This window comes from Megalobrama amblycephala, linkage group LG19, assembly GCF_018812025.1.
Source record: "Megalobrama amblycephala isolate DHTTF-2021 linkage group LG19, ASM1881202v1, whole genome shotgun sequence".
In the NCBI taxonomy this organism is placed as follows: Eukaryota; Metazoa; Chordata; class Actinopteri; order Cypriniformes; family Xenocyprididae; genus Megalobrama; species Megalobrama amblycephala.
Window position 1 is genome coordinate 14,971,945 of NC_063062.1, and position 22,693 is coordinate 14,994,637.

The 22,693-nt window shown below is 36.9% G+C and overlaps 1 long non-coding RNA gene across 2 annotated transcripts; it reads right to left on the minus strand.

Annotated features, from left to right (window-relative positions):
- Positions 1 to 11,504: 11,504 nt before the first annotated feature.
- On the minus strand, positions 11,505 to 21,670 carry LOC125254686. Of its 2 annotated transcripts, XR_007181720.1 has the most exons (5): positions 21,362 to 21,636; positions 19,225 to 19,374; positions 15,812 to 16,295; positions 12,521 to 12,646; positions 11,505 to 11,621 (listed from the first exon to the last, which is right to left on the minus strand). It is a non-coding gene; the product is annotated as an uncharacterized LOC125254686 (long non-coding RNA). The 2 variants fall into 2 exon arrangements; XR_007181719.1 differs by having other exon boundaries at positions 12,521 to 16,295; positions 21,362 to 21,670.
- Positions 21,671 to 22,693: the final 1,023 nt, after the last annotated feature.

Here is a 22,693-nt window from a genome sequence, read left to right on the forward strand (position 1 = left end):
TTTCCCTCCGTTTTTGGCTTATAGATAATAAATCATTAGGTTGGTGTGTGGAAAGTAGCAGTGGGACATAGTGTGGAGTCTGTTGGCATCTGCTTATCTGCCTCATTAGACTGTCTTTTACGGGGGCTGGGAGGGAGGCAGCCACTGCTGTTAGCAGGGAGCTCACAGAGGGGAGTAATCCTGCACTGCTACCTCACTACAATCACACTGCCATGCCTGGAGGAGTGTGATGGTTTCAGATTTTTTTTTTTTTTTTTTTTCTCCTGAGAAGAGAGAGAGAAGTTGGAGAGAGTGAGAAAGAGAGAGCGAGGGGAGAGCGAGGGAGAAAAAAAAGTATTGTCTATATCACAAAACATTGAGTGAGATCAGCGGACTTGTCAAGAGGCCTTGGCTTGAATATGAATGATGAGAGAAGAGCAGGGTGGTCTGGGTGGCTTGGGCGGAGGCGGGCGAGAGAATAAGCCCAACTGTCCCTGCCAGCCTCACAGCAGGCAAATCAAACACAGTTGAGACACCTCCGCTCAAACTCTCTGATGACAAAATAAGAGAGGAATGCAGCCGAATTTCACACAGGCGGAGGGAAAGCCGGCGTTCACAGCTATCTGTATCATCCTCGGTGGTGATAATGGCATTGAGGAAAGTGAGCGTTCGATATTTTATTAAAAGGAAAAAGTTTTATGGTTTTCGTCTGAAACAGTCAAGTAGCTAACAAAATGTTGGGTCAGCTACAAGTGAGACGTGACGTTTTTTTTTCGGGCCGCTCTAAATGAAGACATTAAGACACCCCGTGCACCCCCCCCCCACTCGCACAACCTCCCCGGCCTTTCCCAATCCCCACAGACTTGTTCAATTCACTAGAGTGTCTGCATAGTTCCCTCATTCAACTGGATACAATGATCCGCAAGATGAATAAAGTTATCTCTGGGGTGAATGGGATGTTGCTGAAGGGAGGAGACAGGGAGGACCCAGCGGGGGCCTGAAAGAAGCCCCGTTTGAGGGGCAGATCTGAGGGGTCGGGACCCAGCTGCCTGGCCGGGTGAAAAGGACACCAGCGGGCTGGACAGGCCCAAGGAAACAACAAAACAAATCCCCTTCCAATAAAGACATCCCACGCCGGACTAACCCGGGTCCCGCCGCAAAAAGTTGCCGATCACTCACATTTCACACATTGAAACTTTGCTCATTAGGTTGAGTGCTATATACGTTTAAGTCGCAGTCAGCTACTTTTTTCCCTCCACTTTTCGAAGGGGGGGAGGTATTGTAGCCAGACTAGTCCTAGTTAATTTGATGAAAACAACAGGGCTACAAAGGTAGGAGCTGTTTTGAATTCTCCATTTTTTTGGCATTTGGATAACTTTGGCTGACTATCAGTTGTTGTCACCGTTCTGGAAATGTCGAATGTGTTTTGTACTCAGCTCAATGTTTTTGTCAGGTCTGTACAAAGTTATTTTCATGATTTGTTAGCACAGCATTTTTTCTTTTGTCAGATCAACTTAGATAATCTGTTTGTTTCAGATAACATAATATTTTGAGTTCCTCTTGATTAAACCAATCACCTTCATTGTATTAACTCAAATTTTTAATTTTCAATGAACTCAAAATTTTAAGTCGACCAGACAACTTACTGTTTTTTTTAAGTTCGACCAGCAACCGGGAAATGTTTTCGAAAACTGGCATTAATGATAAATATCTTTTCGTGATCCACACTAGCTTTAATGCCAACAGTTGTGTTCAAGTTGTTTGGTATGTTTGAAAGAAAAAATTCCTAGACCTACGCTATATGTCTCCTATTGGTTAAAAAGCGCATCAATTGAAGGGGTCACATCTTTTCTGGGGTTACACTATTTCCTTGATGGCACCGAATAGCTCTAAGTTGGAATTTGCAGGGGGTAAGTAGGATGATAATCAGGCCATATTATAAGGAATTGATGGTTCATTTTCCCTGTCAGCAGTAGCACTGCCTCGCCCAAAGATGTGCCGACCTGTGCAGATGGGGTTCAAAGCCAATTTCCATGTTAAAAACTCCACACGCTCCAAAAATCCCCTCTGAGTGAGGGCTTGCTGATAGGAGCATGTGACCGCGCTATCTGTTCTAGCGTGCATCTGTGTCAGCCACTACTCAGAAACCCGCCACCCCGAAGTCTGTGAGTTTGCATGATAAGACGTGGTAATGGTACAGATATTTTATGCATACGTCGCAACAGAGTAAATTAGCAGGTAATATTTTTTGTGCGTTTGCGTCGGACTGTCAGATCACAAAGACTGGCTTTGTGTGCGTCGCTTGAGTAATAGACTAGGGCTGTCTCAGCTATTGCTTCAAGATTTTTTCTTATTACATCTCATTTATTTCTTTTCTGTTTTAACTGCCCACATCAAATGTGAGCCAGGAGTCCTTTCGCAGTGATCCGGCTGCCAGAAAATCAGCTTTTTCTCATTCATCATCTCCAACATTAAAACCCAATTGCCTTCAGGCTGCTATATATTTCTTTTTTGTATGCGTGCAGTTTAGATGCAGAATAAAACCTGAGGAAAGAGAATAAAGGCTCTGTGTAGACAGCACAAATTGTTTGATGAGTTATGAGATGAACTGCGGAAAGAAATGATAGTGCCAAGTAGCATTGCCTGTATCCCGAGGACAGGACAATCTTGCTTTTTATCCTCGTGTCTGCCAGATCATTTGTTTTCATGTGATTGAGGGAGGGTATTTTAAAGCTAAGCTCTGTATGTAATTATCCGAAACCCAGATTCCACTAATTTCCACATTGTGTTAGGACTCGTATCTTAATTGCAATCACACATTCCTGTACGGAAAAAAAAAAAAAGGAACCAGACCAGACATTTTTTTTTTTTATATAACTGACTTTGTCAAGATTATTAATATCAGAGAGAGTGGCATAATGGTGTCAGTGCAAAGGAAAAGTGGGGCTCCTGTCTGAGCTTTACGGGAGATATTCCGGGAAGATAACATTATCCCAAAACAGACAAAAGTTTGTCAGTGTACACTGCAATGCTTCGCCATTCTCACCAGACACACTGCAGGTAATGAGATAGCGGTGTGATGACTTATTAAATAGAGCAAACCTGCTGCTTGGCTTTTTCTCATTACCTTTTCGCTCTTTTTTGTCCCCTTCTCATCATCAACCCTTGGAGCCAATGAGACTTTGACAAAGCTCCTACCATGCAATTCTCTTTCCTTGCCTGCTTTCATCAGGCGATTTGGTGGCGAAATATGAAGCCGATTTTATCTCGCTTTATAAATTCACAAAAGGCCCCTGGAGTGCCCCCGTGGAAGACATACCGCATCCCAACCATGTGCCATCACTATCGCTGATCCCCTGCAATTGATAACGCCACCTCTCCTATTTAATGATTTGACAGGCATCAGACGCCAGTCCAGCAGCCACGCTGGGTTTTTTTTAATATACTTTTCTTCATGTCATTGCCTGTTTACACAGAGTGGGTCAGAAGAAAGAAGGTATCTGCTCTATCTCCCTCTGTGAATGTGAGATTTATATTAAAACTGGGCTTCTGTGCACTTGCTCTGATGCCAGTGTGATGCTATTCTTAGTCCTAAGGATGATATTTTTTCGTACAATTCTAGGAAAAGCCCTCTTTTACTTTATTCACCTCTGCTAAACACCTTCAAAAGTCAATAAAACATACATTGTAAAAAAAAATATATATATATTTTTTCTTTTGTCAGATCAACTTAGATCATTTATGTAGTTCAGATAACATAATATTTTGAGTTTATGTTGATTAAACGAATTGCTTTCATTGTGTTAACTCAAATTTTTTATTTCAATTGACTCAATTTTAAGGCAACCCACTTACTTACTTTTTTTAAGTTAAACCAAAAAACATTTTTTTACAGTGTATAGTTTTACTGCTGCCTACAAATAATGATAATAATAAACAAACAAATAAATACATTTTTGGATTAAAAAAATATATATATTTCACAGCAAAGCATTTTAATTTTGATTTCACTAAAAAAATAAGTTGAAATTAGTATGTCTAAAATGAGTGTTTATCTGAACAACTATGAAATCAAATTATTTTACTTTCCAGTGCAAATACAAAACCCCTTAATTATTTTAAATATAATCTACACTGTACTATATCTACCACTGTTTATTATATGAAAACAACATATTCATGTTAAAATCTGATAATTCAAAAGAATAATAGTGAAGTTAAGCTGGAAGATAATAAAGTGATTAATAATAATATAAAGTGAAATGTAATATAAAGATGATTGTAAATCAAAACCAGATGGGAATTGTATCAATGATGTATATTACTGATAACTGTTAATGTAAGATAATATATATATAGACAGGGGTGGGAAGTTCTAAAATTAAATTATAAAATTATAAAAATGCATACTACGCAGCATGATTTAAAATGCATTTGTATGTTGAAATCTCACATTTAAGTTCAACATTCTGACTTTTCACTTTAATTATTCAACATTCCTATCCAAGATTAATCAATCATCCGTACAATATAATATCATGAATATTTACAAAACAATATACGCGTGGGCTGTATCATTTCTTTTCATTATAATGACATATCAGGTGGATAGGCTTTTCCTGTCTTCTCTGTCTTACATTATTTGACCTACTTTCCCCTCTTTAAACTTCTTTCCCAATAATAGATTTAAATTTACTTTTGATGTCAAAATCTCAGAATTTGAGAGAGCTGTCATGACAACTAAACAGGTGGCACAATAATCTAAAATAAACCATGACAACCTGTTATCACAGTAAGAGTTGGCTCTGACAACAATCATCTCTGTTTATCAATAATGTAAAGGCTTACAAAATTGATATGCAGCAACAATTTTGAATTCATTTCATTTTGGGCACTTAGGTAATGAGAATTTTTAACATCAGCACAACAAAGTCTCCAGGATACTAATAAATCATTCATCACCTAATAAGTGATGTATTATTTATTGGTATTCAATTTTTCATGTTTTGGCTCATTGATCGTAAAGAAAGTATGAACTGTGCTCAGCTTTATTTTAGGAAATTCAGGTGAGACAGAAATGATTTCTTTTTGACAGTGTGACTAATAGTCCAATATTTGTATTTCCCTTTAAAACATAATAGATTATTAGTATTATTATCATTATTATGATGATAAAAACAGGGGTTTTAGGAAGAGGTGGATTATTGAGTTGTAGCAGTGAACACATGGCTGTGCAAATTAACTTTTCCCCCCTGTGCTTTCTAGTAAAAGCCAGGCAGCCTCCCCCCGGGGAAAGAAGTCAGCAAGCTCCTTTGCAACACAATCTCTGGTTCACAGGGTTCCAGTTTGATCAGCCTTCCATGTAAGCACACTACTCTTGATACTCATTAGGTTTCCTTCATTAAAAAGTTTGATGTTTTTCACAATTCCATGTCTTTTATCAACACGTTATACTGTGAAAACGGTTAACTCTTTCACTACTCAAAAAAGCCCTTTGAGCCTATATATCTAACATCAGGAGAGGGGAAAAAAAAGCAATAATCATTGTCATTATCGCAAATCTGCTCTTGGACTGTTGGTCCTAAATAACTAATTTAGCTGCAAAACAGCTTCATCTATTTTGCCTATTCATTATTCTTCCCTATCATATATCTAAATACAGATCTTCAGTTTATAACTGACAGCTTATTACCTCTGAACACATGCTGATAAATTTAATTCCAATGAGTTAGCTTCAATTTTCCTATCCTATTACCACCTAATATTGCACCATGAGGGAGAACACTGAGCTGATAGAAAATCGGTGGAAGAAAAAGACAACAAGGAGAGAAAAAATAACAACATGTTTTGATGTCTATTATTAAATGTATGTGTTCTTTAGCTCGGCAATCAAATTATTATTATTATTATTCACTATTTGAATTCATTTATAATAATTATTTTAATCAATTAAATAAAATGTTTTTGGGGGTTTTTTTTATGTTATTCTATTTCTGTTCAATCTGATGTTAGATAAGTTGAAATCCTCATTATATTTTAGATTTAATTAGAGGCATATGAGAGTGTGTGTGTGAGTGTGTGTATATATATTATACCTATATATATTAGTAAAAAAAATGTTGGTTTAATTACCTGGTTGCCTTCAAATTTTTAGTTCATTGAAATTAGTAATTTGAGTTCATACAATGAAGGCGATTGGTTTAATCAACAGAAACTCAAAATATCAAGTTGATTTGACAAAAAAAAAATGTTGTGATAAATCATAAAAAATATCTTTACAGTGTATATATATTTTCCACATATAATACTTGCTAACACCTTCTTACAATTTAAAAAAATGTCCAGCTTTATTGTTTCCCACACAAGCAGCCTTTCTGACACTTTGTTGTAGAGAAATGCCCTCATGAGGAGCCACCCTCTCTGCTTTGTGACAAAGGACAAGAGACTTCTTCAAAGAAGTAGAAATGCAACTGAAACGCATGCCATCAGAAGAGAAAATATTATTGTGCTTAATGTTTTAAACATAATGGCACACAATGCACTACAGAACTAATAAGCCTCCTTCAGCATATACCCCCCACGAAAGCTGCATTTAGAGCGCTGTTGGGTCTCTTATTTGCCAAAAATAAATAAAGGAGCTGCATACTCTTCTTCTTTTTTGCTTTGATGTTGCCCTGAATAGCACTCAATTAACAATGTGGCTAATGAGCCCATTAAGGATGAAAGACTTCTCAACAGGTATGAGAGGAGGATGCTGTTCTTGGAGTCTCGGGGCTCAGTGCTCAGTGCAGCAGGAGTTGCACACTGCTCCTTTACAGAGGCTCTAGAAGCAAAGCCCTTGTGCTAATATCAAACAGAGAGAGGAATTACAGGCGTCTTTTCTCAGCACACTTCAACGGCAGAGTAAAATAAGCGCATATCCGGGCAAATATAAGTTGAAGCCGCGGGATTTATACATTTATTTTGCGTGCGTCATGATATGTCTAAAATAATTGGATGTTGTTTTAAATTAAAAATACTTGCGAATAGTTTAACCCGGTAAATAATGATTTACGCGGTTAAGCTATACGAATGTCTGCGTTTGAATATTAAGATACGATTTGTTTATTAAAATAGCGGGGAAACGTTGTGCTAAAACTGTCTGCTGCGTGTGTGAAATTACACTTTATTAGCTGAGTGCAGACTACGTTTGTTTTCTTGCTGTGATAATATCATGTTCATTTGATTTTCTCCAAATAAACATAGCCTGCTTGCTTGTATTTTTACGACCTTTAAATTTGTGTCTCATTGTGTGAACGTAACCTATTCATTCAGCCCACGTGAACTTAAAGACATAAATAGCCAACGGATGTTAGTTAGCTATCTATAGCTATCTATAAAAATCAAACAAATCAAACAGATTTCATCACATTTACTAAAATAAACATGGTCGTCATGACATTGATCAACCACCCGCTGGATTTTGATATAATCTAATGCGTGATGATGTGTGTGATGTGGTAATAATAACATTTGATGGGATTTATATATTTATTTATTTTATTTTTTTACATTTTGAAGAAAGTCGTTCTGCTGCCCCTGCACAGGGGAATCAAATATCATTATACTATTATTTATTTTATTTAAAAATAATAATAATAATAATAATAAAAGAAATCGGTTTTATAAAAAGTGTGAAGTGATGATAATGATACTATATTGTGCACATCGATAATAATAATAAACACATAAAATCCAATTTAATTAAAATGTATCATTATTTTAAGGAGAAAAAACAATTTTAAATGTGCAAAACATAATTTTACTAGTTTAAAAACATTTTAAAAATGTATTATATAGAGGTAAATTCTGGGAGGGGGGAAATAGTGAAATTCTTGCAGTTATACATTATTAACAGGAAAAAAATAAAAATAAATAGTTATGATCCAAAACAATCCCAAAAATCACAACCTTAAACGACTTTCTTACAAAGCATAATAACCCGTCAAAACACACCACTGCCACTCTGTTTTGTTCATTCCTTTGATATCAGTGATCATTTTTACATTATAAAAGTGACATCACATAAGTTAGTATGGCATTTAAGGTTTGTTACCTACAACTACGTCAGAGCTCTATAAAATAAATGGAATATTTCGCGTTTGGAAAAAATAAATAAATAAATAAATAAATAAATAAATAAAATTGTACAAAATCCGCGTTTTGGACAGCCGTTGAAAGTATTTACCTTTCCTGTCTTCAGATCTTGCGTCCATGATGAACCTAATTTAAAATAATTCGTTGCGTTTTAAAGCGAGAATTATGTGACTTTTCAATGGTTGTTTCGTATACGCTGCTTACCGCCGTTGTCCATGTTACTGCATCTAAAGTAGCTTCTTCAGATTTAAAAAGATAAGGTACTCCTCTCCATCCATCAATCATGTTACAACCTAAATATTTATATTAAAAAAAGGGAGAAAAAAAAGTGATATAACGTGCAATCAAATCAAATTATAAAGATATTAACCGACTAATTGCATTTTTATTAGCTTGTGAATAAGATGGTGCTGTGCCAAACATTGTGTGGTGACAAATGGACTGATGCAAAGGATGGGGCCAGTGCCTGACCGAATGGGGGGCCCAGTAAACTGATTATGAAAATGTGCAGGGCAGCACTCTGTTTTAAACTCCCAACCTCAGCACTTCAGCTTGAACACATCTCTCTCTGAATGATTTTCCACTATGGTGCATCTGCAGGCGTTCTCCTGGATGCTTTCCAGCTTTTGTTGTGCTGATGTGCTCTATTTCTCTATTATTAACTGCATTTATTGTATTTAACTAAATGTTTTGAGTTCTGCTTATGGTCTGCAACATATTGAATTGTTGCTTTTTTGTGTTTAGTGGGTGTTGTGTTTATCAAATCATGGCACAGTTTACATTTCAAGTATTGTTTACAGATGGATTGTTTAAACTTGTTGGTGTGCCATATTTTGCATTGTTCTGTTTAGTCCATGTACTAGATTTTGTTTTTATTAAGGAAACTTTTGCAAAAACAGAACTTACTATATTAAGCCTACATGCTTTGAATGCAATGCTATGCATTACACAGGCATTCACCCACCAGCATGCAATTTTCAGATTCAGCCTGCCACTTACTGTACATTATCATGTTCCCTGCTTTCTGAATAGACTGAATGGAAAAGGTACGAGAGAAAACCAAATAGCACCATTTTGCTTTCAAAATAAATACACCCATCTGGAGGAGTAGCAAGGCAAATTATATGGAATTCACTGACATTGAGAAGCTAATAAATAAATAAACTGCTCCGATGTGGAATAAAGTTATTGAGATGTTAAACCGGCACGTCCGAGGAAGTTTCCGAATGTTATCTGTCGCTTCAGCTCGATGATGGCTCGAGGTGTTTGGAGTGTGAATCTGCTTAAAGCCGCCAATGCAGACATACATGGCATATGCTAAATACAGATAAGAGTGTTATTTAATAGATCTGGAGAAAAGACCCGTCCACATGGCTCAATGAATGTGCTTTGAATGTGCTTGATAAGTTGGCTTAAGCTGAATGAAGTATCCAGTGCAACACTGAGTTGCTGTTTGAGCTTGTGACAAACTTGCTGTTTAGTTAAGCCTGCATCCAGGGGAGGGATTAGAGAAAAGCCGTCAGGATCAGCCTCTGTCTCCAAAAAATTCTCATCACAAGTAATTGCATACTCCCAAACAGGGCCAAATCAGCTACTTAAAGAACGGAAATAATAATCAGTACGTGGGTCAAGCATACCATGGTTGAATTTTTATAAAACAGTATGGCTTGTAGGAGTGAAATACACTATAAAAAAATAATGTGTTGGCTCAACAACAACAAAAATTAATGCAACAGTTTATCAATTTCTTTGAGTTATGCCAACGTTCAACCAACAAGCAACACTGAGTTAGAGGAACTTAATAGTTTGTATCTCACAAAAAATTAGTTGTAGCCCTGGAACCAATTAATCTGATCTACTTTAGTTCAAAACAACAGCTAGCACATTCTAACATAACTTATTTAACATGTATACTTAATGAACAAGTAAGATATTACTTGTCAATGGGATTTATGCGGTCATTGCTTATAGAATCAAATGTTTACCTTCGTGTATCTACTCTTCACAATGGTAACCTCAAAAACCTCAACATTAAAGAAACTCAATGTCAAACATAAGAGCACTAAACACCAACAGGTCTTTCACTTCACTAAAAACAAATAAATTAACACTTAATTTCAACATTTATTTTCCTTATCCAGTCCTATGCAAAACATGCTGGGAACTAGAAATCCACTGCCCAATTTCCAAAGTTATCAAGAAACTAAGTTACTACAACTTATTTAAAAAAAAAAATCAAATTAAAGCAGACATTTTGTTGTAATGATCAACATAATTATGTCAACAGAGCTCAACAAAATAATGTTTGCAACTTAAAAGGTTTAATTAAAATAATAAATTAGAATTTTTAACTTGCAACCACACATTTATTTAAGTTGTGGTAACAGGTCTTTACTTCCAGCTTTCTTACTTTGCATTTTCAATTGCATATTCATATAAACCACACCAGAACTCTCTCTTTATGAAACATGCAATAGGCTGAATGTCACATATTAATTAGTCTTATTTTTCTCCCCCCTAGTTTGTTCACTGACATTCTCTCTATCAGTTCAGTTCACTAATAACTTCTGATTCAAAATTGAATTTTAGAATTTAAAGTGTTTGAGGCAAATGAAACACATACAAGAGTGTTTTCTCTTTGAGGTCTTTAACAGCTATGGAGTATAGAGGTGATGAGAAGGGCAGCTAAGCCTCTTTTAAGCTTCTCAAACCTCTTAGAGGTCTGAAGCTTCTGAGGCTTGAGCAGCTATAATAGGAAAAAGGCCTCCAATGACGCAAAATGGCTGCTTGTTTAATTGTTGAATTTCATTCATGTTCATTTCAAAATTTTGAAACATCTGATGACCTAGAGATGGTCAAACAATAAAAATTTAAATTCATAGTTTGCAATGACATATAAAATAAAAAAGATAGATCATTGCAAACTGTTAATTTAATTTATATATTACTTTGTGCCCCTTAGGGACTTTAAAAAAGTTTTCTTCTAAAGCATAACAACTTCATACCAGAACTTTCCATTAATCAGGCCAAATTGGCTCTAAGGTATACACGTTTTTGGGAATGTAGAGCCATATCTCTGAAGCAATGCTGCACAGTTTCTGGCATATGAGCTGTCTTGTCAAATCAGCCTGTCTCAGCTTAGCTTCTTTAAAGTCACACTATTTCAAATGGAGCTATATAAAAAAAGGAAAGAGTAGTCTGATTTGCAGGAAGCCTCGGGCGATGGTTTTGAGGAGAGCATGATAAGCAGGGGGTGGGCGCACATACTGATCCATTTCTAAAAGATGACTGTGAGCGGTTCTGGTAGAGCTGTTATTTCATGTTTTTTCCTTTTTTTTTTTTGGATACAGGCACCCTGTTCTCTTTGAAGTCACTGTCACTCATGGGAAGGCGGTGAAGGTGATGCACTAGGGCAACATGGCTTCTTGCATAATTCTTCATTCTTCCTTACCAGAGGGGTTGTGCAGGCTGACTGGAGCATATGTCACAGCAGAAAGCAGCAACATCTGGTAACAGACAATGAGATATCGGAGGTTTGAACCTGATTAAAGGATTTAGAAATATTTGCCGTCCAGCCTTTTTAGTTCATGTCTTTCCCTCTCTATTTGCCTGCGTTCACACCAAGTTTTGGAGAGATTTTTTTCCATGCAATATTCATACTGTAACACAGGCTACTAGAATGGAAAACTATAAGAATAATTACCCTAGTGATATATATATATATATATATATATATATATATATATATATATATATATATATATATATATATATATAAATGTATTTGAAATACATTTATTTTGTGCTAAGTATACTACAAATACATTTATATATTTATGTGCTAAATAAAAATACCATGCAATTGTACTTTTGTTATACTAAACTGGTATACTCTAAAATCTAAAATTTTGTACTTAATGCACTTTAGGTACACTGATATTATACAAAGATCATACAATCCATATTAATAATGATGTTAAAACAGTTTTTAGGCATAATACTAAGAAATGTGCATTGTGCAATAAAGAAAATCTCCAAATAAAGTTTAATTAAAAAAGTTACCTGGTTGCCTTAAAATTTTGAGTTCATCGGAATTAAAAAATTTAGTTAATACAATGAAGGCGACTGGTTTAATCAACAGAAACTCAAAATATTATGTTATCTGAATCAAATTAATTATTGAAATTGGTTTGACAAAAGAAAAAATGTGATAAATCATAAATCACTTAGTATGAAATAAATGAAGTGAAATAAATAGATTTTGGTATAAGTTTTTTTACTATATAGCGAAGTAAATAAATAAATGCACATATTAAAGCATGCATTTATAAATAGATTCTACTGGCAATCAACAAAATCTCTGTTTTGAAACAAAAATTAAGAGATGTGAAATATCTTTATTTACATTCAATAGATATTTCTGGTCAAGTGACTGCTCAGCGGTCTGGGCGATGGCCTTTGACTCCACTGTGCGCGGTTAATGAGCTTCAGTGACTTCTCCTCGGCTCCTCTCATCTCACATGCATGAAGCCTGTTAAAACAAACTGTTAAAGATATTCAGCTCACCACTTGTGTTTCATTAAAAGCCAACAGCAATACGAGACGGTAATCGAAAAACCAGAACCAGCTAGCCTATATCCGCTATAAAAGAATTCCTTAACGTGAGAATCTGATTGTATTTCTTTTTCTTTTCTTTTCTAACACAAGATAAGGTAACCAAGTAGCTGAAGCTCATAATGCAGTGGCTGATTACTGTGTTTTGCTGTTTTAAATGTTTGTTCAACTTTGAAAAGTAGAAAAGTCTTTCTTTGTATAGAACTTTGAAAAGACTTCCCATCCTTTCCTCGACTAAAATGATCAAATTTGTCCGCCGTCGTTACTGAGGTAATGTTTGTTTAAACGAGCCAATTATTGACTCCTCATAAAGCCCCAGATATTAAAAGGCAGAGTAGTACAATCCGGACTTATAGTAATTTATTCAGTAATATGGAGATATGCGTGGCGCTTGGGAAATATGTCAAAGGGGCATCTCTTTCACACCCCCCACCTTCTAATAAGGCAGTTCGGCTGGCCTCAACTGTAATATATTTTACCAATAAAGCAGCAGCAAAGCCCGGGTGGCCTTTTGACCAGGACCGAGCACTCGGAAAGCAGCAGGCAGTCGCTGCTAACTAGGCCGTCTCCTCTCTCTAATATTAGCTACCTGTCCCCTTGGCTCCGCTCGACACGGAGAAGGGCTTAGCGCTTGATATTTTCATTTGGGCTCTGCCAAGATGCAACACCCCTGCTTTAATCTTGTGTTTGACGTTAAGCTCTGTGTCACTGAAAAAGCCCAACTGAACTTCAACCTAAGGGTGGTGCTGTCATACAAAGATGATGTGGCTGGGGAGTGGCAGCGCCTGGTCCGTCCTTGACCCCAACTATTGGCCAGTCGAAGCCTTTCCCCTGCCCTTTTTCTAACCAGGCCAGCGCACTGACAGGTGAGAATTTAGCACTGAGGCCTCTCTTGTTCTGCCTGTTTCCGGCATAGTGCCGCAGACAAAGCATCATCGCGATTTTCACTTGAATGGAAGAGGACAAATCCCCCCCAAAAATGACCAGACTTTGACAGCCATTGACCTCTGAACTCTGTCACGCACTTGTCATCCACAGGATTATGGACAGTGACGTCTCTATTTCGATTCAAATGTGCAAGTTTGAATAAGACGTCGCATTTTGCGCGATCGGAGGTCTTTGTTAGAAAGAGTGTCACATATAAGAAGAACAGAGGCGGAATGGAGACAATGATAGCGAGAGAAAGGCTTCATTATGTTACAGATGTCTCCATTTGACAAGCGGCTGAGAATGTCTATTAAAATATGGAGAGGATAATTGTTTTAAATGAACAAAATTAATATCAGCACTTTCATTGCACATAATGGCACTGTTAAGAGAGGTACAGTGGCTGAATGATATGCACATCTTCACAAACAGTTAAAGCACTCAAAATAAAATAAAAAAAACATACGCACACATTTACACACAAAAGGTGATACTATTACGTTACATAAGCAGAGACAGTCAAAGACTGGCACGGAGTCAGATCTCCCATGCTGAGCGAGACTCCATCACAAAGACAAGACAGGCTTTCCTGCTCTATGATCCCTCTGACAGCCGTTCTCTCTCTCTCTCTCACATACACACACACACACAAACACTTTGCCTCTTCTCCCTCATCATTTAGTCGGCAGCCCACCTGACTGATGCCGGAAAACCAATTGTTCGCCATAGCATCAATGTCAGTCTATTACTCCATTCGCATGTAATGACAGCCTGTCCTTTTGGCACAGATTATAGTGCTCTGTCTCAAAGCAGCAAAGTGTGGAGTTTCCCTGACCTGCACGGGGATGAGTGTAAACACCCTCATTTAGCCACCAAAACAGAATACATTTCACTGATTAGGGAGTCATTTTCTGTCAAACTAATCACAGAGCGCTTGGTACCGGCATCAGAAAGAGAGTGCATTATTGATCTACTCAGCTGAAGCACATTGTTACAGAATGTGTGTGTGGGGCTCTTTATCCGAGGCAGGAGACGATTTGGTGCACGCAAGCAAACATCACAACAAATGCGGCTTATATAAAGTCTATTTACCACACCAGACGTAAATATGCATGTTTTTTTTTTTTTCCTCAGCACACTTAAAAGATAAAGAGGGAGGGGGGAAAAAATGGTTTCGCTGTGCGGAGACGACATAATGCATCATTATAAAGCATACGAGCGCAGGCAGCGAGCGGCATTCGGGAGTCATTACCGAGCCCCGGGTCTGCTCCATTTGCCATGCCGCATATGCGAAGCCTTTGTGGAGGTACTGCATAAAAGTAATCTACCATTTCAGGCATGACTTCCACTGCACTGAAGACAAACCTGTGGGCTTTTCCGTCATTATCAGGTGACAGGTCCACCTGAAAGAAAGCTTTTTCCTCTCTTTCATTTGCGGCCCTATAGATATTGATTGCAACGGGAGCAAATTTCTCCCCGTCATTATCATGCTGACCAATATCAAAAGACTAAAATGGCGCATTTAAGAGTCTCCTGCATAGCAACCGCAGATAAAGCGCATTGTCCTGACCCTCATTATACGCAGCCAAACGGCAAGCTGCAAGCGTCTTTGATCAGCCATTTGAGCCTGACTGAAAACTGCATGTTCACCACCACAAAGTATCTCTCTGAACTGACTAATTGAATAGAGTTGGCCGATTCTATTATGCCATAATAAAGAAGTCAGCATATTTCCACAGGTTGACCCTAATCATTGGAATGTGTGGTGGATTTAATTACCTCCACTGAAGTAACCAAAAATATGGCGGAGATCAAGTGAATTATGCCCCCTTTCTGATATTGTTCTCTATACTTAGAGCTTATATAAGAAGGTGACATGAGACTTCAGTCAAAACAAAAGCCAGAAGCTACTAATGAGACTTGTTAGTGATGCTAATTTATGTAAATGTTATTAATTACAGACACCTATCTTTCATCTGTGCCATTTGGCGGAGAAGTAATTAAAAACAACAATGAGAATCCCAGCAGTGGAAAAGCAAACATGATCAAAGGATTGCACAAGGAAAAGAGAAAGACCCTGCTCCTGAACTACGCATTGCCATGGGCGACTAAGGCCTCATTAGAGTCAGAGACATTTGGTTGATCACCAGTTAACCTGATTTGCTTTTTTTTCCTTTTCATTTTCACAGAGGCCTCGCACCTCGCCGCCAATCTCCTCTCCCTCTGATTGACAGGGCTCGCTGGCAATCTGCGTCTCTGTTTCGCCACAAGGTTATAAAGGCCTCCATATGATCAGTTACAGTATTATGTCACCAAACAACTTCAAAATCGCCCCATGTTGGGCGGAAAGCCACGGCCGTCTTTGTAGCCCTGCAGAAGGGCCCTTTGATAGGAACAAGGGCAGGAATTGTGGCATGTATCATGTGAGCTGAGGTAGAGCACTGGAAACAGATACGGAGAGATCAATAGTCCTCTCTGCTGTGCCAGCCCTCAGGATATTGACCCAGTCTCCATGGAGGACCTTCCATTTTAAAGAGTTCACTGAAGATAAGAGCTACTAAGAGGAGGAGGCCTTTAGTACTTTCGCTAGCTTGCTTATGACCATGATTTCCTCAAGACCTCCAAGGTATTATTGGCACCTACAATTTAAAAAAAAAAAAGAGAGAGAGAGAGAGAGAGAGAGAGAGAGAGATTACTATGCTTATTTACATGGCAGAACATACATACACATTATATATTATATAGTGAACATTTAATTCATTAATACAGTTTATTCACTATTGTTAAAAAAAAATGTAATAAAATATGACAAGATCTCAGAGTTAAACTGTGTCAGAAAAATTCATCTTAATCATGTCAGATAACACTTAAGCAAAACATGGTCAGGTCAAAGTGTCTTTTGGTTCCAAATTTTTATCAGTTTTACTGGTAGTCCACTGTATGAAGAATTTTTGGGCATAATATGTCACAGGTTACTTCATTTTGCTATCCTCACTTACATAAATGAACTATAGTGTCCTGCACCCACTAGTAAAAATACATCAAAAATGTCTGAATAATTTTTGGTTTGACCATATAATATTATATTATATAATTTTCTTTTTTCACAATGCATCTTGCTATTGGTTCGGTACGCCATATTTCACACTTGTTTTGTACTTCTGCAAAGTGATTTTTTTCCCCCTTTTGTTTCACATAATTATACTGTAAATTGCTGTTAATCACTGTTCTACTTCAATAATGAAGAGCAGGAGCAGGCATGGGAGGAGAAACTTTGGAATACAATACAGAAAATGAAACATGAAATGAATGGGATCCACCTTTCTGGCCCTTTCTCTCACTCTGTAATTTGTGGCATTTAATGGAGGAAATCATTGTGATTTTGTGCAATAATATGAGATGGAAAGTGGAAAGAATTATAGAACCAAGATCTGTTTTTCTCGTGAAATAAAACAAGACTACAAATATTCAAATAATTACACCATATTGTCTTTTATTTCATTTTTTTCTACTTCCAATTACAACTTTCTTGTTATTCCACAGACATGGGAACAATCTGAACAGAGATGTATTGCTTAAATATATCAATGAAATGCATTTTCAACAGAAAATGAAGCACAAGAGAGAAAAGGAAAGAATTTGATGGTGTTTTCCTCGCATACCTTTTATCAGAAACAGCTAATTCGCAACTATTATTTATGATGGTAATGAAAACAATTTAACAGTGGGGTCAATGGTGATAATTATTCTAACAGCTATTTTCTGCACTTACTTTCGGATGTGTAAAAAAAAAAAAATAGTAGCAATGAAAATAAAACTCCTAAACAAACGCAACAGCATCATTAATGTGAAGAAATGGAATTTAACTCCATTCCCAAAGGCTTGGAATTTCAAAATTAAACCATTTAATCTCATTTAAATTTCATTTCTACAGTAGATTGTAAAAAACGAAAGGATATTATTAATAACATTTTTAATTGATGCACTTGCATGTACATCTTACAAGATTTCCCAAATAGGCTTTGCATCATTACTAAAATGCATTCCTGAAGTTTTATATTGTCATTGGTAGCATGCATGCATACTGAATGTGTAAAACCTAATTAGAAAGAGGAATAATTATAATAAATAAAACAGTCCAGTTCAATGAGAACGCGAGGGGTGAAGGTTGTGTTTAAAATGGGAAATTAGCTACTCATCACAATATTATTCTGCCCACAATGAAAGCAAGTCTTAGGGGTGGGTCGATAAAGGTTTGACAGCATTTTCCAATTCATTTTCCTCAGCTCTCGAAGCCAGGCTCAAATCTAATCATTGATCGCACTGTTAATCCATAACCAAGCTCAATCCATCCCCACGGAATGGATCATAAAATAAAACCGATAATAGGCAAAGGAACTCTTGACTTTCCAAATAACTGGGGAAGAGTTAAGCACAGAATAGGCTTTGGTTCATTTAATTTACACTTACGTACCTCACTAAAAGCACTCAGGATTGACATTGCTTTGATTTACCATGCTGCACTGTTGGGTAGAACAGTAAGTGTTTTGTTTGTGGAGACCGATTTATTCCTAGAAAACGTTAGCACAGTTGTGGCAAATACTCCATTTTCTGCAATTTACACAATTTTATAATGCAAAAAGTGAACAAAAAGCCTCTAAATCCACATGAGTCCACATTGTTTTTACTCTCCTCTGTTTTTCTTTTCCAGCTGAGTGACCTCCTCTGTTGGTACAATCTAGATCTGACCCCAGACCACGAGAGTTCAGCTTTTGTCTACTGCCCAATGACCAGCAACAACCTTCCCGAATGCTGGAAATGTCAGACTATACAGGTCCTCTCTTATTGTGAATGATGGCATGGCATCATCTTAAATCAGTGCTATTAGTTCCAGAAGAAAACAAATTGTTGTCAAAATGATGTTATTCACTCTCTGTTGCACTATTAAAGGAACCTTTTATTTTAAAACGTGGTTTAGTAATAAGCGATTAAAAGCTTGCTTTCTGCTCTTCAAACATAATGAAAAAAAGATTAAAAATGCTTAAGAAAAGTTATGATAAAATATTGTTGTTTTTTTTGTTGTTTTTTTAAATTGTTGAATCTGTTGTTCTATGAAAGTGTAATGATTAAAAAATGGCTTGAAAACAAAACCTCAAATTTCTTGTACAAAACCTCAGTTTTCACCCTTCTGTTATAATAGGAACTTAATAAAAAATTGATTCAAGGACACACATTTTATCACAAAAAGAAACGGGGGGCCTTTGCCTATAGACATTTTTTTTTTTTTTTTCTTCCAACAAGAAACATGTTTCAGCAGCCCCTGACAAACGTATGATTGATCCTTGAAAATGACCCAATCCAAACACAGAAGCTGATAATGGTTTGAAAAGATGGCTCTATTATGGGATAGTATTTCATGTTGTGGAGAAATTGCTCCTAATGAGCCTTGTTCTAAAGGCCTGCAGGCCTGCCATCCCTCCCCTTACTCTCCAGACCTCCAGGGGTTAGTGTCTGTGCGTCAGGCCCCCATTGTTGCCTGCCGACGGATAATGTCCTTATTAATTGTACCTCTTTGTAAGGTGTCAGCTGCAGCCTTCGATTGAGACGGATGGGTCCTCTGGAGTCTGCTCTCTGGCCCTCTACTGCTAGCCTATCTTTAGACAGCACACAGGTGCACCATTTCTCATCCCGCAGCTCGGCACTTGCCCAAGGCACTCGCTGTAATATGACCAAAATTTTATGAAAGAAGAGAAAAACACTTGAAAGAGAAATACTGAAGGTTTAAAAAAAGAATTTGTGTGCGGTTGCAAGTGTGAAGGTTAATACGGATAAGCTGGATAAATTGCTTCAGTAAACAACAAACGCAGGGTAATGAACAATGCAAAATGTGAAGGCAAAATTAACCAAAATCTATTAAACATCAATTAGATGTCATGTGGCATGTCTGCTGAAAATGAAGACAGAAAAGGTTTACGACCTTAAAGTTAGTAACTCAAATGTATTAAATTAGTTCTGACAGGACCGTATAGTGTTATAGTTTTTTTCAGTCTTTTTTAGTGACACTGTGTAGTGAAATACTGACAGAGAGGAGGTAGAGAGTGGGAGGTAGAAACGCCTTTTACATCTGTCAAAGTGTGCAATGCATCTGATGTTTCAGGTGAAATGCAACCAAACATCTCAATCTGTCAAAATTAACCTTGTTACCACTTTTTTTTTCCCCCAAAAAAAAGTGTTATGTACAGCTGAATCAAAAAGGTTCCGTTTGTTCTTTTTTGTTCAACTTTTGTACATAATATATATATATATATATATATACATATATATATATATATATATATATATATATATATACACACACACACTATTGTATTCTAAAAGTAACAACAATGTAATGATTTAAAGGGTAAACATATCAGCTATTACAGTTTATAACAACTATAACCATTTACTTATGTGTATTTATTTTCCTTTAAAAAGTACTTTCATCAGCTGCCATTTATGAGATTTTTAAAGTAATTTTAAAAGTTTGTCTATGAGAAAAATAAAAGTTGAGAATATAGTAAAGAGGCTATCTGAAAAGCTAAATAAATAAATAAATAAAAAGCATCCCGTTATCCTTATGATGAATGTATGTGCAAGTAACCCCAAGTACTGATGTGGGGCAGGCTGAGGTGACAAGGTCCATCGGTGTGGTCCAGACTTTTCATAATTACCTTCTCTGCTTATCTCAGAGGAAGCGCTTGTGCTTCTAGAGTATATGGGGCGTAGCTACACTGGGACTTCCACAACAAATGCCCTGTCCCATGGCAGTACGCCATAAGCCACTGTCACTTACCTGGCCCATTTATCTCTGTAATTATGCTCACCTGGACTACATGCCTGAAACTAATTTAGTCATTAGTTTCACTGCTGCTAGTTCCTGTTGAAAGTCAGCTCTGGAACTTTATGTATCCCCCAACAGTTACTATAATCATAACCATTTACTCATGAATAAAAACAGGTCACTGGTCGTGCGTGATTAAGCACAGACTGGAGGCGAACAGGCAAGTTTCAGCACTGCCATCAACCGTGTGATGTGCTGCTGTAAACTGTATGAACAGCTTGTTTACATTTCTCCCTCATGATTGTAAGAACAAATTAGTGTGCAGATATTCGTCACTATTGGTATGGACTTGTTCGTTTATAGATGCTTGCTACAAAGTGCTATAGCAAGAACATGCCATAAATAGTTTTAATCGTACCAAGAACAATAACTATAATGCCCGTTTACACCAAGAATAGATTAGCCTACGTTTAAAATAAAAAATAAAAATTAAGTTCTTATAGCAAGACGACACTAACGACACAAAGGAACGATAGCCATCGTTTGATGAACGATGAAAACATTAACAGCCAAACATAATTCGTGTTACTTTAACACATGTTGGAGCCTACAATAATGTAAGTAATCGTTCAATATCGTTTTTGGTGTGAACAGCCATGGCAAAATGTTCCACTTTAAGATAAAATGAACTACAATAGTTTTAAGTGCAATAGTTTTTAGTGCAATGTTAATACAATGTAGCCTAATAGGTAGGCTATCAGAGAGCAATAAGGAAAACAAAAGAAGAACGGTAAATTTCACAAACATAAATATAACAGGCTACTTTAAGAATAGCCTCCACAGAATGACAACATGCAAGAACTGTCAACAAAATGACATTACCTGAATGAAGGTAGGCTAGGTGTTAATCAAGGAGATCTCTAGAATCCGGTAGAATTTTCACTCATATTAAGACAGACATAAACAATAGAATAGGCTTTGTAGGCTATAGTTCTGATTTCCAGAGTAAACATGGCAGATTTAAAAACGCAACATTCTGGGTAACGAGATAACAACCAATTGCCTTTGACGCCATGTTATTCCGAAATCATTCAGTTCCGGGAGAAAATTGGTCAGGTGACCGAATGGGCAGAGGACGTTTCGGTCATCTCGAACATTCTGTCATTAGTGCAATACCGTAATACCATACCTGAAAATTATATGTTGCTTTGGAAAACTATTTTGTAGAAGAAGAAAAAAAAAAGTTAATTTTTAATTACAGGTGACAGATATAGTTATAGTATCAGGGACTAAAGCAGCTAAACCAGCTGTTTTCAAACTAAAGTGTGAATGCTGGTTTGCTGCAAAAATAGCACTGTATAGCACTAAAAGTGGTTCTTGGCTCGTAATCATAGGGGAACCACTTTTGGTATGTCACACCATATCTTTAAAGGTGCTCTACAGCACCTTTGTCAAATGGTGCTATGTATAGAACCCATAAGAGGCGCCATATTGCATTTTATTTCTTCAACAAAAATGGTGCTAAACAGCACCAACAGTGGTTCTTTGGCTCGTAAAGAAACTTTAAAGGAGCTTAACAGGTTCTTTGAACGGCAGTGGTGCTATATAGCACTTTAACCACCCCAAAGAACCACTGAAGAACCATACAGGGGCTTAACAGGTTCTGTATATGGTAGTGGTGCTATATAGCACCTCAGTCATCCCAGAGAACTGGTGAAGAACCACTGAAGCACCAAGATTTGGTGCTATACAACACTTAAAGTTGTTCCCCTATGATTACAAGCCAAAGAACCACTTTTAGTACTATATAGCACCATTTCTTTTAGAGTGTGTGTAGGCCTATCAAGTTAATTTAAGAACAGTTCGTTGGTGGGCAAAACATGTAACTTTCTGACTTGTAACAGCACAGGTGCTGCACAATCTGTGTAGTCTGATTCACAAACAAATGGCTCGGACGAGTTGGCTCCTTTGATTAATTATTTCAAAACACTGGCTGCATCTGAAATCGCATACTTCCCTACTAGTAGGCGAAAAACTGTATGTAACAATAGAAAATTCAATAGTAGCCTACTCATAAAAGAGTAGACAAAAAGTACCCTATTGATAATGACAACATGGCGAATAGTAGGCTTATGTCCGAATTACATCCACAGGCCTACTACACACATTCATACTATATAGAACGTTTTTAGCGGTCGCAAAGTAACTTGATAT